Below are 15,359 nucleotides of genomic sequence, written 5' to 3'. Positions count from 1 at the left end.
AAACGCATTAACATCCAAAGAAAGTAGGCAAAGGAGAAGAACATTCAAACATGCAAAATTCACATCTGATCTACAAATCACTTTACACATCATAACTATGGTCATGCAAATTATAAGATAACCCACCGGTAGCACCAACCATGTGAGTATATTTGCAGTTTAAGGTTTTAGATTGTAATCTGTAACGTGCTACTAACAGGCTGCAAAATATAGATGCAGTTTCCTGAAAGAGGCCACGAAGAATGCTGCCACTGTTTAAGTGACAAGACGACTTTTAATAATAAAATTTATCGTTTACGTATAAGTGATCCCGAATGCTGCAGGATGTATATACAGGGTATCCCAAAATAAACGGAATAATGTTTTAAGCTACTTATTTTCTCCACCATCATCATGGCCACCGCTGAAAACAGCTCTGGAAGTCTCCATATAGAATGTTAACGCAGGAAGCAAAGAATTTTGTAATACTATAAGGTATTTCTCCCGCCTTCTTAGCATGCCTTCATGGTGTAGTGGTCAGCACACTCGATGCGTATTCGAGAGGTCCATGGTTCGAGTCCTGCCAAGGGCACTGCTCATTTTTCATCTCTTCTGCTTTGAAAAATACTTAATGTCTTTACAATACTTCATCCAATATCACTGAATTGCATTTGACCATCATCTTCTACACATTATGCCCACTGCTGGAAACAGCTTTGACACTCTTCATACAGAATGTTATACAGAGGAAGCAAAGAAATTTGTATTACTTCGTCTAAAATCACTGAACTGAATTTGTTCAACACCTTCTGCACATTATGCCCACTGCTAGAAACAACTCTGAAACTTCTCATACAGAATGTTATACACAGGAAGCAAATAATTTTGTAATACTTCATCCAAAATCACTGAATTGCATTTGCCCACCATTTTCTACACATTATGTCCACTGCTGGAAACAGCTCTGGAACTCTTCATACGGAATGTTACAGACAGGAATCAAAGAATTTTGTAATACTTCATCCAAAATCACTAAATTGCATTTGTCCACCATCTTATACACATTATGTCCATTGCTGGAAACAGCTCTGGAACTCTTCATACAGAATGTTATATACAGGAAGCAAACAATTTTGTAATACTTTATCCAAAATCACTGAATTGCATTTGTCCACCATCTTATACACATTACGTCCACTGCTGGAAACAGCTCTGGAACTCTTCATACAGAATGCTACAGACAGGAATCAAAGAATTTTGTAATACTTCATCCAAAATCACTAAATTGCATTTGTCCACCAAAGTAGACACGAAACTTCTGAAATGCTAATAACACAGCGTTTCTCGCTCAGTAGCGGAATAGTTCCTCTGAGTAGTATTCAAGATTTTCGAAAAAAAAAAGCTATAGTTTGCCCATTTTGGGAGAGCAACGCTCTAACTGCATAATCGGATGCATCCGCTGAAATTTCTAGATCTTGTTCGCCTTCTGGGAGTTTAAGGACTGGGGCATTGATTAGGGCATTCTTTAGTTATTCAAAAGCGGTGTTCGCCTCGGCTGTCCAAGAAAATCTACTTTTCTTTCTTAGCAATGGACAGCATGGACACTAAATTGCATTAGTCCAACAATGGACATAATGTGAGCTTTGGAACTCTTCATACAGAATATTATATACAGGAAGCAAAGAATTTTGTAATACTTCATTCAAAATCACTAAATTGCATTTGTTCACCATCTTATACACATTATGTCCACTGCTGGGAATAGCTTTGGAACTCTTCATACAGAATGTTACAGACAGGAATCAAAGAATTTTGTAATACTTCATCCAAAATCACTAAATTGCATTTGTCCACCATCTTCTATACATTATGCTCACTGCTGCAAATATGGGAACATTTATGGAACTTTTCACATAGAATAATACACCAGACAAGCAACGAATTCTCTTGTTCTTCGCCCGCCATGAAATTGCATTTGTCTGCCATCTTCTACACAATGCGTCCACTGCCAGAAATATAGGAACAGTTCTGAAATCTTCACTTAGAATATTATATAGACAAGCAAGAAAGTTTCTTTCACTTCATCCACATCATGGAATTGCATTTGTCCACCATCGTCGATACATTATGCTCACTGCCGGAAATATGGGAACAGCTACTGGAACTCTTCACATAGAGTATTACAGAGGCAAGCAACAAGTTTTCTTGCACTTCATTCACATCATAGAATACATTTTGTATCCGTTGAGGTTTTTTGAAAGCTGTTTTAATTGCTGGAAATGAAAAAATGTAGTACTGACCAAAAAATATTTAATGACTTGCGTGAGTGAGAAACCAGCATTACGGTGTTCTTTCCCAAGAACTCTCAAACAAACAGAGTTTCATCAGAACTCTGTAAATTGTCTTCCGACTATTTTCGTTCTTAATCTATCCCCCTTCTTCGATATTTTCCTTATTTCTGCTTGTCATTGGTTGCCAAAAACGGATCCCGGACACTTAGCCGACGAGACACTTAACTCTTTCGCATCGAAGTCGCCCGTAACGCCCGTTCATTCAGGCAACGGCAAACCGCCCCAACGCCTCGTTTATTTTCTACCTAGTCTTTCCCCTCCACGTTAGTGTATGGCTCATTGGTTTCGCGAGTTGTTAAAAGACATGTCAATCATTCTTTTGAAGCAAGTAAAGGAGAAATACGGAAAGCTATTGACGTTCGCAGGTGCAATCCGGCCCTAAGGTGAAACTGCACACAATTGATGAAACCGCAGGGGGAATAGAAAACTATTCCAAGACAAATTCGTAAACACGGGCGTTTTCGATGTTTGTTGAAAACAGATTTGGTGGTCTCTCGATGCGAAAGAGTTAACCGACACCATCTAGCCGACAAGGATACTTAGCCGACAGGATATTTAACCGGCACGGACAGTTAGCCAACAAGGACGCTTAGCCGATAGGACATTTAGCCGACACAGAGAGTTAACAGTCAGGACATTTAGCTACGGGACATTTAACTGTCAAGAATTCCTAGTGTGTCCGTGTCGGCTAAATGTCCTGTCGCCTAACTGGTGTCGGTTAAGTGTCTTGTCGGCTAAGTGGTTGTCGGATAAGTGTCAGCGGATAACTGCCCAAACCGCAGTAGCCTTCACCTGATACTTGGAAAACTACTCTTATTTTGTGATTTATTTAAAGCATAATTTTTAACGGTATGTTAACCCTTTGTGGCACAGTGTGTCTGGTTTGGACACACCTAAAAATTTCCTTCTGTACGCAGAGAAAAATTGAATGAAAAAGGATTTATAGGTTACTCTGAATCTTCTTTATTTATGGTGGATGGCAGCTCAACACAAACCAGTCCATATATTTTAGCAATGTTTATTTTTTTAAGACCTTCATTTTTCAAAGAAATTTTTTAGGGTATAAAAGGTAAACCCAGATTTTTTTAAGAGTATAAAAGGAATTATTTGAAAAGAAATTTCTATGTTATTTTTTTTGGCTGTATGCTAATCTTATTCTATATTAGTTTTAAATTTTTACCTTGAAATCTTGCCTAAAATCAAACGGCGAATCCTAGGTGTGCCCAGACCGGGCTCACCGATCATCTAGGACAACTGAGAGTGTGTAATCTTTGTTTCTCCGCATCTCATCGGTCAGTTCATTGACAACAATGCTCGTTTCAGCACTCTTTTTGAAGCTCTATTCAATCAGTGTGCCCATTTTGGGCACACCCACAGAATTAAAATGATAAGTGTTACCTTCACAAAATTTTACTTGTGTACTCCTCTAGGCCTAATTAGACTGCCTACCTTTTTTTTTAAAAATCAAAACTCCAACTTTAAAAGGTAGCGTGCCGGAAATGGTTAAAGGTGTAAGAAACCATTTTACACACATCTCTTGGTTCTTTGTAATAATTCTCAAAAATAGCAAGACGCTCTGATCAGAAGTGTTCTGCTGTTTGTGAGAAGGCACAGCTCAAAATCGAACAGGAACAGCCTTACTGATACTAATGCCTTTTGACAAACAGGTGCGCGAATCCTAAACAAATAAGACTTCGTGGCAAGATCTTTAATACGAAATACACGCTTGCAGCGTTTTCATTGGAGTTATTTTTGGACACCCTCACGTACCAAACGCATTATCTAAATAAAATACTAATAACTAAAATTTAAAAAAAATCTGCTAAGTAACCTTCGTATGCTGATTGCTATTTACTCCTAAGACATTTCCAAGCTAAGCATTTATAGTAAGCATATTAATTAAGAGATAATGAAGTTCCTAAAAAATTCAAGATACAGCAAATAAAATCCTTTATTTAGAACAAGCTATTAAAAATGGGAGAGGAAAAAGTACCTGCCATAATATTATTTCTTCGTAAACTATCGCCATACAGAGACTCATGCGCTTATTTAACAAAAAACAAAATTACGGAGGTAGCTGCGCATTTGTTTCATTGCATCGCTTGCGCACGACGCTTGCAACAAAAAATTTTTCTCAAGTAGCGATATTTTTTATTTCTGACAAATCCGCTTACTGAAACTAATAACTCATCAAAAAGAGGACATTCGATGTATCTACGAAGCCCGCAATCTGAAACTTTCAGATTTTAATAAAATTTCCCAAAAAAGGATTTGATGTTAAAATAAAAATAATAAAAAACAAAAAATGAATGCTTTCAGATTTTAAATTGCGCCCAAAGGGGCGTTTTTTAACGTATTTTGTATTACCTTTATTTATTAAATATTATGTTCTTCGCACATAAACCACAAACTTCAATTTAACATGACTATCACAAAATAATTAAAAAAGACCATATCTTTAGAATAACTGATACACAGCATCGTGCGGCTGGAGATTATTTTTTTCCCGCACAGTGTTGCCATTGCTCGCTTTGAAATTTTCGAGTTTGTTAATTAAAAAATTCATTAGTTTTACAAATATTGAACTAAGTAATAAAACAAATTCGAAATTCAAAATTCGGGCTTTCAAGTGACCATGTTGAGTTGGAGAACTATGCTATTCAAAATTAGATGGCTCAAGGTACCGTTGTTTTTTCACAATGCGAAAAACATTCATGCAGATTCTTCATTATTTAGTTTTTTTAAATATAATGCATGGCGATAATATTTGGTGGCAACAGTTAGAAAAGTGAATTAACGCAGAAAGTGAAACGACGCAAAATGCCGTTTTCAGACTGATAGCCCTTTGGGTCTAAAGCCTCTTTGGGCTAAAAATAGAAAAAAATTATATAATTTTTTTTTATCGTCTTAAAAGAAAAGTAATATGCGTTAACAGTCCATAAAACTAATTCTTTGCGGTTGAATAAAATAAAATGTCGACTCAAGAAATTCCATTTTGGTAGTTTTGTCATTTGTCTCCGTATATTGTTTTCGAATGCAAAATGGTATAAATTGAAGAGTAACAAAATACTCAAATGAATATATTACTGTTTGAATTACGGAAAACGAAATGAAGAAGCCTGCAGACGATGTGCTTCTGTAAAATTTTGTGGCAATCACTTCAATTTATTTTGAGTGTAGATGATAGAGGATACAAATTATAAATCTGCTTCATTTATGAGGCAACACCCACGTTTTTTGCAAAATGGCATTAGATGCTAAATGCTTAACTTAATACTATACTAACCAACGCAATTTTGTAATACTGAAAATGTAATGAATTTCTGTCTTTCTCAATTTGCAATAGGAAAAAAAATTTTCTTTTCCTTAGAAATATATGCGAAAAAGTTTTCATTTGTCAAAAACTGAAATGGGGGGGGGAAACAAATGTATCCCAATAAAAGTTTATATTACATCAAGCAATTACAAAGAACGCCAGAATATTTAATAGAAGAAAACTTCTAAAGCTTTATTGCGGAATACAATGCAAACAGAAATAAAGCAGAAATTTGAAGTGGACTGTTTTCACATACCTTTTAACGATAATTAGATGCATAAGAATAAATTCACGAAATTTCTATGCGAAGTACATACTTTATACGAAACAACGTAGTCGTATCAATAAAAAAGAACGCATTCCTGCAGTCTTGTTTTTAACTAAATTGGCAAAAATCTTTCCATTCTTTGCATCTGAAAAGTAAATGCAGTTTGTTCTTAAACTAAGTTAATAAAAGAAAATAAGTTTTATTCTTACGCTGCTTTCGATAGCCATGTATTTATCCTAGAGACTTCAATAGAGAAAATTATTATTTCAGACGATGCAGTTTTATTCTTTTTCCTTAGAAAACAAATTATTCGCATTTTAAGTAATCTTTTATGCAGTGAAGGCAACGTTAGAACAAGGTATGACATGTATTCTTTCGCTAATGCATATTTTCTTTCGCTCAGAAATATAATCCCATTTTCAAATAAAGAGAATGTATCCTTCTTTGCTTAGAAAATAATTAATCCCATTATTTAAATTAGAACTGCATCAAACATTATTTTTTAGATCAGCCGTTAGCTTAAGTTTTGATAAAGAAATACGTAATTAAACTTGAAACGAAGTTACATTAAAACGTCATGGAGAATTAACGTTATAAAATTGATATTTTTTCCGAAACTATAAGGAACTTTCAAGTAGGGACCACTCCCGGTAGATGACCATCAAAGAAAGCCTAATATTTCTGAAAACTTAACACAAATAATCGGTAATTATAATATTATTCTATACCCAGACTACTGTGATCCGACTGAGATTGGTACTTTTAGGTATTTTTTGGAAGCAAGTGACATGAAAAATGAGCAACACCTTCACCGGGAATCGAACCACGGACCTCTGGAATACGCGCCTAGCGTGCAGACCACTACACCTCGAAGGCACGCTAAGAAGGCGGTAGAAATACCTTACACACTCCCCTTTTAAAGGGCGACTGGGGTTTAGGACCCATTCGACAAATCCTGGGTGTGGAGAATCATCATCCACCACTCTTTTAGTTCGGGCATCGTTGTAGAGTGATTAGGATTTTTTGAAGCAGGGTACATGAAAAATTAGCAATGCTCTCGCCAGGGCTCGAACCACGGACCTCTCGAATACGCGTCGAGCGTGCTGACCACTAAACCACGAAGGTCTGTTAAGAAGGCGGGAGATATACCTTATATACTCCCCTTTTAAAAAGCGACTGGGGATTCGTGAACCCAATTGCCAAATTCTGGTGGTGGAGAATCATCATCCACCACCTTTTTTAGTTCGGGCGCCACTGTACAGACATTAGGTACTTTTGGAAGCAGGCAAGTTGCAAAGTTCAAAACTACGCTTTTTCTACAGTACACAATCCACTTCTAGAAAGCCACACTTTCACGCCTTATTATTTGTCTTAATATAATCATCTTTCATCCATCTTATATATCTGCATTGTAAACTTTTGACTACAACTAAAATTAGAATTCATAAATTATTTTGGCATTTATATAAAGTGTTCATGAAAATAAATCTTGACATTTACGCAAAGATAGCTTGACATTTATACAAAATGATTATAAATGAAATTAAAATTTTTGTTAAACAATGCACAGTTGACATTAGCAAATGTAAACAAATGTAACTCTTTGGAAATATGTGCAGTTAAAACATTTCTGAAACTAAAATGTCGCTTCAAAAATGCAAATTAAAAGCAAATATTGAAATCTTAGGAGGAATGAATTATAACTTACTTGATAACTTTATAATTAAACATAGTATTGCAATCCTTTCCAAAAAGTAAAAAATAATTCGAGCAAATACCTAAATTCAAGCCGTTTTATTTTCTCAGGCAACTAGTTTACATTATTTACTTTAAGATTTGCCTTTTAAATAAACGCTGCTGAACCGAATCATTCTATGTTGTTATGACAACATAGAATATTCGATATTTATTTAGAAAAAATAAACATTTCCATACCTCCAGTATTACTGTCAAAAACAGGTATTTCTTAACCTACAATATATATCAAAGCAGAAGAGTGTAAAAAAAGAAAAAAAAAATTCCTTTTTAAATTTCGATGCTTTATTTCTTCGAAAAAACAAAACCTCGAAGATATTTATTTATTTAAATGATTAAGTTTAACACGAACAGTGTAACCTGTCGTCGACAGAAATGATTTTGATTCAAAATCCAGCGGAAAGCATTTTATTAAAAGCACAAGCACAATTATCTAAAAACCAAAAATCTGCTTTATATTATTAGTAAAACTTTATAAAAGCTGTTACATTAGCTGGTTTCAGTGCTTAACTATTTAAAGCCTTGTCATAAGAATAGATACAAGGAGATTTATAAACACATCAGGTATATTTTTGGAAGCAGGCAAGATAAAAAATGAGCAACCCCTTTGCCGGGAATCGAACTGAGGACCTCTAGAATACACGCCCAGTGTGCAGACTACTACACATCGAAGGCAGGCCTAGAAGGTGGATAAAATACCTTCTATACTCCCCCATTTAAAGAGCTACTGGAGTTTCTGATGTTAAATTGAATTAAATTTTATGGTTTAAGGGCCAAGAACATAATATTTAATAAACAAATGTAACATACAAAATGTTAAAAAACATGCCCTGTTGGGCGTAATATAAAATCTGAGAGATTTCGGGTTTTTTTTTTATACTTTCTTGAATCGTTTTACAGTAAACATCATATTCTTATGACAAAAATATGAACAGGTTTGAAACCTCAGAAAGAAAAATCAGTTATTAAAATGAAACTCTCTTTCATTTCGCTTTAAATTGTTGTTGTATTTTTTTTTCAGATGCGACACGTAATAACATAAAAATTGAATATTGTCTTCATACTACTGACTTAAATGCGGAATGATTAAAAAAACTTTGTTATTATTTCCAAATTCTTTTCCCGGCGGAATGTTAAAATCTACATGCTATTAAACAAGTTTTAACGTTAATAGCCAAATGGCGCTTTACAAATAAGAGATAGGATAATCAAAATGAAATAATCGATTTTTCGATTACTTTTATAGCTACGAATTGTTTATTCGATTACATTTTCTTTTCAGAATATCGTATTATCCGATTATTTGAGAAATATTTTTCAGGACTTACGAGTTCTTCCATCTGGATGCTAGTTTCATAAGATTATTTATCAAATCGGATTACTTAGTATTTTTTCAACCAAAAAATCATTTCTTGAATTTCGTTTCAATTATTACGAGCACAGATGCGATTCATATATGAAATTCTAAATCAGTTTTGCTACATCGTTCATGCTTCTGTAATTCCACGTGGAATATGTATTATTTTTTTCCAAAATAACGAAAAAAAGAAAACATTTCCTTTATTTAATAAATAAATCATTTTGCATCCGATTATTTAGCCTTATTTGTAGCGTTCTTTGTTTTGTCAAAGTCAAATCTTTGCAATTTTAACAGAATATAATTCTACAGTTGAATATTCTGTATTCAGTTCCTGCGCAACTAAACTTGAAAAACGATATTCAAAGTACTGAAACTTACATTTTATTACTTCGTCTTTAGCAATGAATTGCGTACTCGGAGACACATTATATAGATATCGAACAAATGGCAACTCTGAAACAAATAAATGAAAATTACAATAAAACTATTTTCACAATGCATCAGACGGAGTAAAATTATTAAGTCTGTATATTCTGATAAATATTAACAATGATTGTTCTAAAAAACGGAAAAAGTTTCTAAGATGCATATTTCAATGGTTTTAGAAAGAAATCGGGCAAAAAATTGTGATTTTATTAGAATGTTACAATAAACAGAAGATACTTAAACGGTTATGGTAATAAATTGACAAGGTCCAACTAACTACTTAGTAACCATACAAGATTGTTAGCTGATATTTCTTTCAGTTTGTCTTAGGAGTCATTAGGATTTTTCGAAGCAGGAAACGTGAAAAATAAGCAATACCCTCGCCGGAACTCGAACCTGGACCTCTCGAATACGCGTCGAGTGCACTAGCCGTTACAGTATGAAGTTACCCCGTAACACAACGTTAATCCACCATGCTTCAGGAAGGGAGAAAAATACCTTATATACTCCCCTTTTAAAGGGTGACTGGAGAGGAGGGGACCCAATCGCTAAATCCTGGTGGTAATGAATCATCATCCACCACCTTTTAGTTCGGGCTCTATTGTAAAATCAATTGGATTTTTGAAGTAGGAAACACGAAAAATGAGCAATGCCCTTACAAGGACTTGAACCTGGACCTCTCGAATACACGCCGAGTGTGCTACTGTTACATCACGAAGGCATGCAGAAAGGAAGGAGAAATACGAGAGCATTTCGAAAAGTAAAGATACAATGACTCGCATTCCTTAAAAAAAACATTTACGAGGGTTGGAACTTTAATAGTGGCAACACAGCTGAAAAAACGCTACGCAACAAAACCAAAGAATATCGCGTATACCACACGTAAACTACATACCTACCTTACCTCTCAGCAAAAAGACTCGTCCTGCCTACGTCACGCGCATGCGGAGTGACGCGAAGAACGAATCCTTGTATTAGCTCGCGGTCTAAAGTAAGTGTTGTCAGGATGTTTTCAAAACAAGAACAACGATGTTGGATAAAAATTGAATGTGCCAGAGGTCGTACAGCACGACAGTGTCATCAAGGGCTTCAAGAGGCTTGTGGGGAATCTGCATTGCCTTACAGAACCGTAGCAAGATGGGTGAAAGCATTTAATGAAGGACGCCAAAACGTGGCAGACATGCTGCGGCCAGGTCGTCCGAGTGTCAGTGATGCAGACGTGCAAGCTGTTGCCGCACTAATGGACAGTGATCGCCCATAAACGATTCGTCAGCTGACCGGACAAACAGGATTAGCGCATACGACTGTGCTGCATATTCTGAAGGAACACCTGTCCATGAGAAAAATTGCTTCACGATGGGTTCCCGATCAATTGACGGAAATGCAGAAATGGCTACGATACGATGCTGCCCGAACCCACCTGGAGCGCTATGAGCGCGAAGGAGATGCTTTTTTACGCCGTATCATTACGTTGGATGAGACTTGGGTCCGATCGTACCAGCCAGAACTGAAACGCCAATCAAACGAATGGTGTCATCACGAGTCACCACTACGTTCGAAATTTCGTCAGAACCCCAGCAATGTGAAAGTTATGGTGATTCTCGTGTACGACTGTGATGGTGTCATCCTAACGCATACCGTTCCCTCACAGCAGACTGTCACTGCGCAGTATTACTGCTCATTTTTGGAGCACAATCTCCGACCAGCTTTGAGAAAAAAACGGCGACACTTTCTGCAGAACGCTCCTCTCATTTTGCATGACAATGCTCGGGGCCGCATGCACCGCAAGCGGTGACTGATTTGTTCAAGCGATGGGGCTGGGAAGTGCTTTGCCATCCACCATACTCCCCAGATCTAAGCCCTTGTGACTATGACTTAATTCCTAAGATGAAGAAACCACTTCGTGGCACTCGCTTCCAAACTGTTCCTGAGATTCTTGCGGCAGTAGACCGGTCCATTCAAACTATCAACAAAACAGGCCGCTGCTACAGGTATTCTGCGACTTCCAAATCGTTGGAAACGAGTTGTACACAATGCTGGCGACTATATTGAAGGACTGTAAAACATGGTGACATGAATCACTTTTGTATTCCTTGTAAATAAATAGTTGCCACTATTAAAGTTCCAACCCTCGTATTTAGAAAACGTCAGTTACATCTTATTAACTGGATTATTTATTATTTTTGGACATAATCACCCCCGTTATCCAAACATTTGTTAAGTCGGTGCACCTTCAGAGAAATGACGACACCATTTCGTTACATTTTGTCGATTCATAATGTTCCCATAAACAGAAACAATTTCTTTGTGAATATCCGCTGGTCGCTGACCTTTTGCATGACGGAGCGCACTTCGCATTTGGCGGGATTCTGAATCGGCGCAGCCATTTTAAACACGACCTACTCCAACCAAAAACAATGTTGAAATGGCGAACGTCCGCGAGGAGAAAGCTAACGGTTCAAGGTTAACACCTGTGTTGCCAACTTGCTCACCAAAACTTTTCTTTTCCTCTGGCGTACGGTGTATCTTTACTTTTCGAAATGCCCTCGTATCTTATAGTCTTCATAGCTAAAAGCACCACAACCAAATTAACAAAACAAACAAACATTATTAACAAAAAATTAAATAAATTTTGTTAAAATATCAACCAAACAGTTACACAAACTGAAAATTAACAGGAACAGAAATTCGCTAAATCTCGGCTAAAATAAAGCTTTCGAACACAAATTCCAAGTTAACTAGAATGCAGTACACAATATTAGCAAAGTCTCAATTAAACGGTATAGTTCCTACTGATCAGACGCGAAGACTGTCAGCCAACAAATCTTTGGCGGTAAGCAAATTTCAAACACAGAATTTCAAAGTAAAGTAACAGCCATTCTACACTACCAAACTTTCTCTGCATAAAAAAAAAAAAAAAAAATCGAAACATAAAATGCATTTACACTTTAATTTGAAGTCTGGCGAAAGTTGAGGAAAGTAGAAATACAGAAAAGCCAACATGGTAAGATAACTTTACATGTGGGGAAGTATAAAAGTTCTATGTCAATGGGAAATTTCTGATAGATATAATTTTCTAAAAATGTACATAAACTTTAATAAATGAAGGCTATGAGTTTTATACGTTAACGCGAAGTTTAATTCATACATTACTTAGTAAGTAAACGTTATTTTTAACCTATACAACTACAGGATACGCTTAAAGTGTCATTAAGAGACCAGACATTTACCACAGCATCGAATCGCTGCTTCATTAGCGTCGGATAAAGCATCTATGAGAACTACTGCATATGCCATTTTGATTTCTTTAATGAGTGAGTTAGTGCACCGCTATGATGGCTTCCGACCACGGACATGAACCAAACGGAATTATATACCATCACGGCGGGGAAGACTCCAGAGTAACAAGGTTGAATATTATATACTAATAACAGTTTTTACATATTGTTTACTGCAAAGCACTAAGCGTTATTCTGGTTATCTGCTTTTAAGTTCTGAACTTTTGAAACATTATAATATTATCCACGGTTGTTTCTGCTTAGGCAGTGTCCTGAGATTTTCTCTATTTTATCAAGTCTATTCTGTTTTTGAGTGTGTTAGTAGTCCACATTGCCCAGGCACAGTCCGCTGGTTTCTTCAAGGGCCAGGTTCTTGTATGTACGCAATGGAAGTAATAATGGTCCGTGTCGCCTTCCTCTCCGCATTCGCAGAAAGGAGTATCCCTAAGTCTGAATCTGTTCAGGTATACTGGGAATGGTCCATGACCTGTCAAGAACTGTGTTAGGCTAGCACAGTGGGTCTTTAATTTCATGTTAACTTTTGGCAGTAAGCGAAATGTCCTTCGTCCTACCTCTGCCTATGTCCATCTACTTTGCCAATTTTGTAGCAGACTTGTCAAAGTTGTTCGCTTAATATGAAACCAAGGAAGTTTAGTTGGTCTTTCTAATATATCCGTGCAGTTGGCTGCCTGTTTGGCCAGTAGGTCAGCGGCTTCATTGCCTTGAATCCCTGTGTGAGCGGGAACCCATTTTAAAGTGGGTCTTTGTGAAATAGGCATTGTCAGAAGCTGTTTCTGAATTCTGTATACCAAAGAACTCCGGCTGTTTTGACTTGCGATAGCCGTCAGACTTGATGCCGAAATCCTTTCCTTCATTGCCCAATGGGGCAGCTGTTTCACCAAAGGGTTAAGTTAATTGCACCACCACTCAGCCGCTAGATCTGTTCTGAGAGCCGTTTAAAAAAATCTAGATTGCTTTTAGACTTTCGCGGTTCATTTCCAGGTAGTATAAGAGAGATTTGATTGCTTTTAGACTTTCTCAGTTCATTTCCAGGTAGTCTAAGTGAGTTTTGATTGCTTTTAGACTTTCGCAGTTCATTTCCAGGTAGTCTAAGAGAATTTTAAGTTTGTTTTCGTAGTAGTTTACTCTTTCGGAGTTGTTTTGGCTATACCTGGGCACTTTCAGCTGCATACGGCCGGAAATTTGTGATTTAATAACAACAACGCAGCCGCTATAGCTTTACAGCCAAGCTTTAACGCAAAGAAGATGTCTACCATAAGAAGTTTGGTTAAGAAGATTAAGAATTGGATTTTGTTAATCTCTTCCACGACTAGTTGTTATGTACCAAGTTTTTGTTATTCAATTCAAAAAATAAAAACTTGGCTGAGTACGTATAATGATTAGAATGAGATTTTTAAAATGATTAATTAACCTTCATCATTAGGCAAAAAATTTGATGTGTACACCACATGACTTCCTTCTACGGAATATTCAATTATACGCATTTTTTCTTCCATTTTATTTAAACTTATTAGATTGAATTAAACCTACTACGCCGACAGCGCATAAACCACAATAGAATAAATGCATTCTTTAAAATTCACTTTGTTTACCATAGCGACACTCTGGCGCTAGGTTTACTTAACAGTATTATATTTCGTTCATATTATAACTCTGAATGCACAAAATTTATATCATTTAAAGAATTATCTAATCGTTGCCACATGTTCTATTCAAATACTATAATAAAGCTAGAACGATGTAAAAAAAATTAAGCAAACAAAACAAAAAGAAACAGTTTTTCACAGACGATTGACTATTTCTCATTCAATTAATTCAGTTCTCACTTCGCGACAAGGCAAAAATACATAAAAACTCAAAATATCTGTATTAGAAATTACGAAGTAAATCTTAAACGCTTTATTTCCTCGAAAAAATTCAAGAAAGGATTAAGCATGATTTAATTGGCAATAATAAATGAATGCGTTATCTTTGTTGTTGCGAAGCTTAGTCTCTCTAGATTGGCAACAAATCCACTAGTCTCCTGTTTCAAATGTAAACATCAATGGCCACCATCAAATTAGGCTTAGCGGCACTTAAACAACTTTAAAATTGTTGATAATTCTAAAAATATAGCATACAGATTTACTAAAGGCATAAAACCCTTAACCGGAATATAAAAACAACATAATTCAATCATTTTTAAACCAAAAATTTACAATATACAAACATATAAGAGTAAAGAAACTGAGATCACTGAGCCGGGTAACAGAGTGGATATATTTTTAAATATATTTATATACGTTTGGCGCGGCCGATTGAAACCAAAATACGAGGTGCACATCTATATGTTATAGCAGTCTTATATACAAAATTTCAACGTTCTGAGGCTACTCGTTTTTGAGTTATGCGAGATACGTACGTACGCACGCACGTACATACAAACGTTCGTACAGACGCCACGAAAAATTCTCTTTAGAATTCATTTTAAAGCAGTTTTTTAGTTTTTTTGGAGGAAAAGAGTCTTTTATTCTGTCCTTACGTACAGATATCACGCAAAAACATCGTTAAATTGCATTCGAAAGCGGTCAAAGTGGATATTTTCGTTGAAATATGCTGCCTGAAG

The 15,359-nt window shown here is 36.0% G+C and overlaps 1 protein-coding gene across 1 annotated transcript in view; it reads right to left on the bottom strand.

Annotated features, from left to right (window-relative positions):
* LOC118197653 (follistatin-related protein 5-like) overlaps positions 1–15,359 on the bottom strand; it is a 299,939-nt gene that overhangs the window by 79,679 nt on the left and 204,901 nt on the right. The window lies entirely within an intron of this gene.

This window comes from Stegodyphus dumicola, chromosome 7 (genome assembly GCF_044657685.1).
Source record: "Stegodyphus dumicola isolate Sdum_Otavi_A_Nest chromosome 7, ASM4465768v1".
Classification (NCBI taxonomy): domain Eukaryota; kingdom Metazoa; phylum Arthropoda; class Arachnida; order Araneae; family Eresidae; genus Stegodyphus; species Stegodyphus dumicola.
The sequence above is the reverse complement of the archived record's forward strand: the minus strand, read 5'-3'. Positions and strand labels throughout refer to the sequence as shown.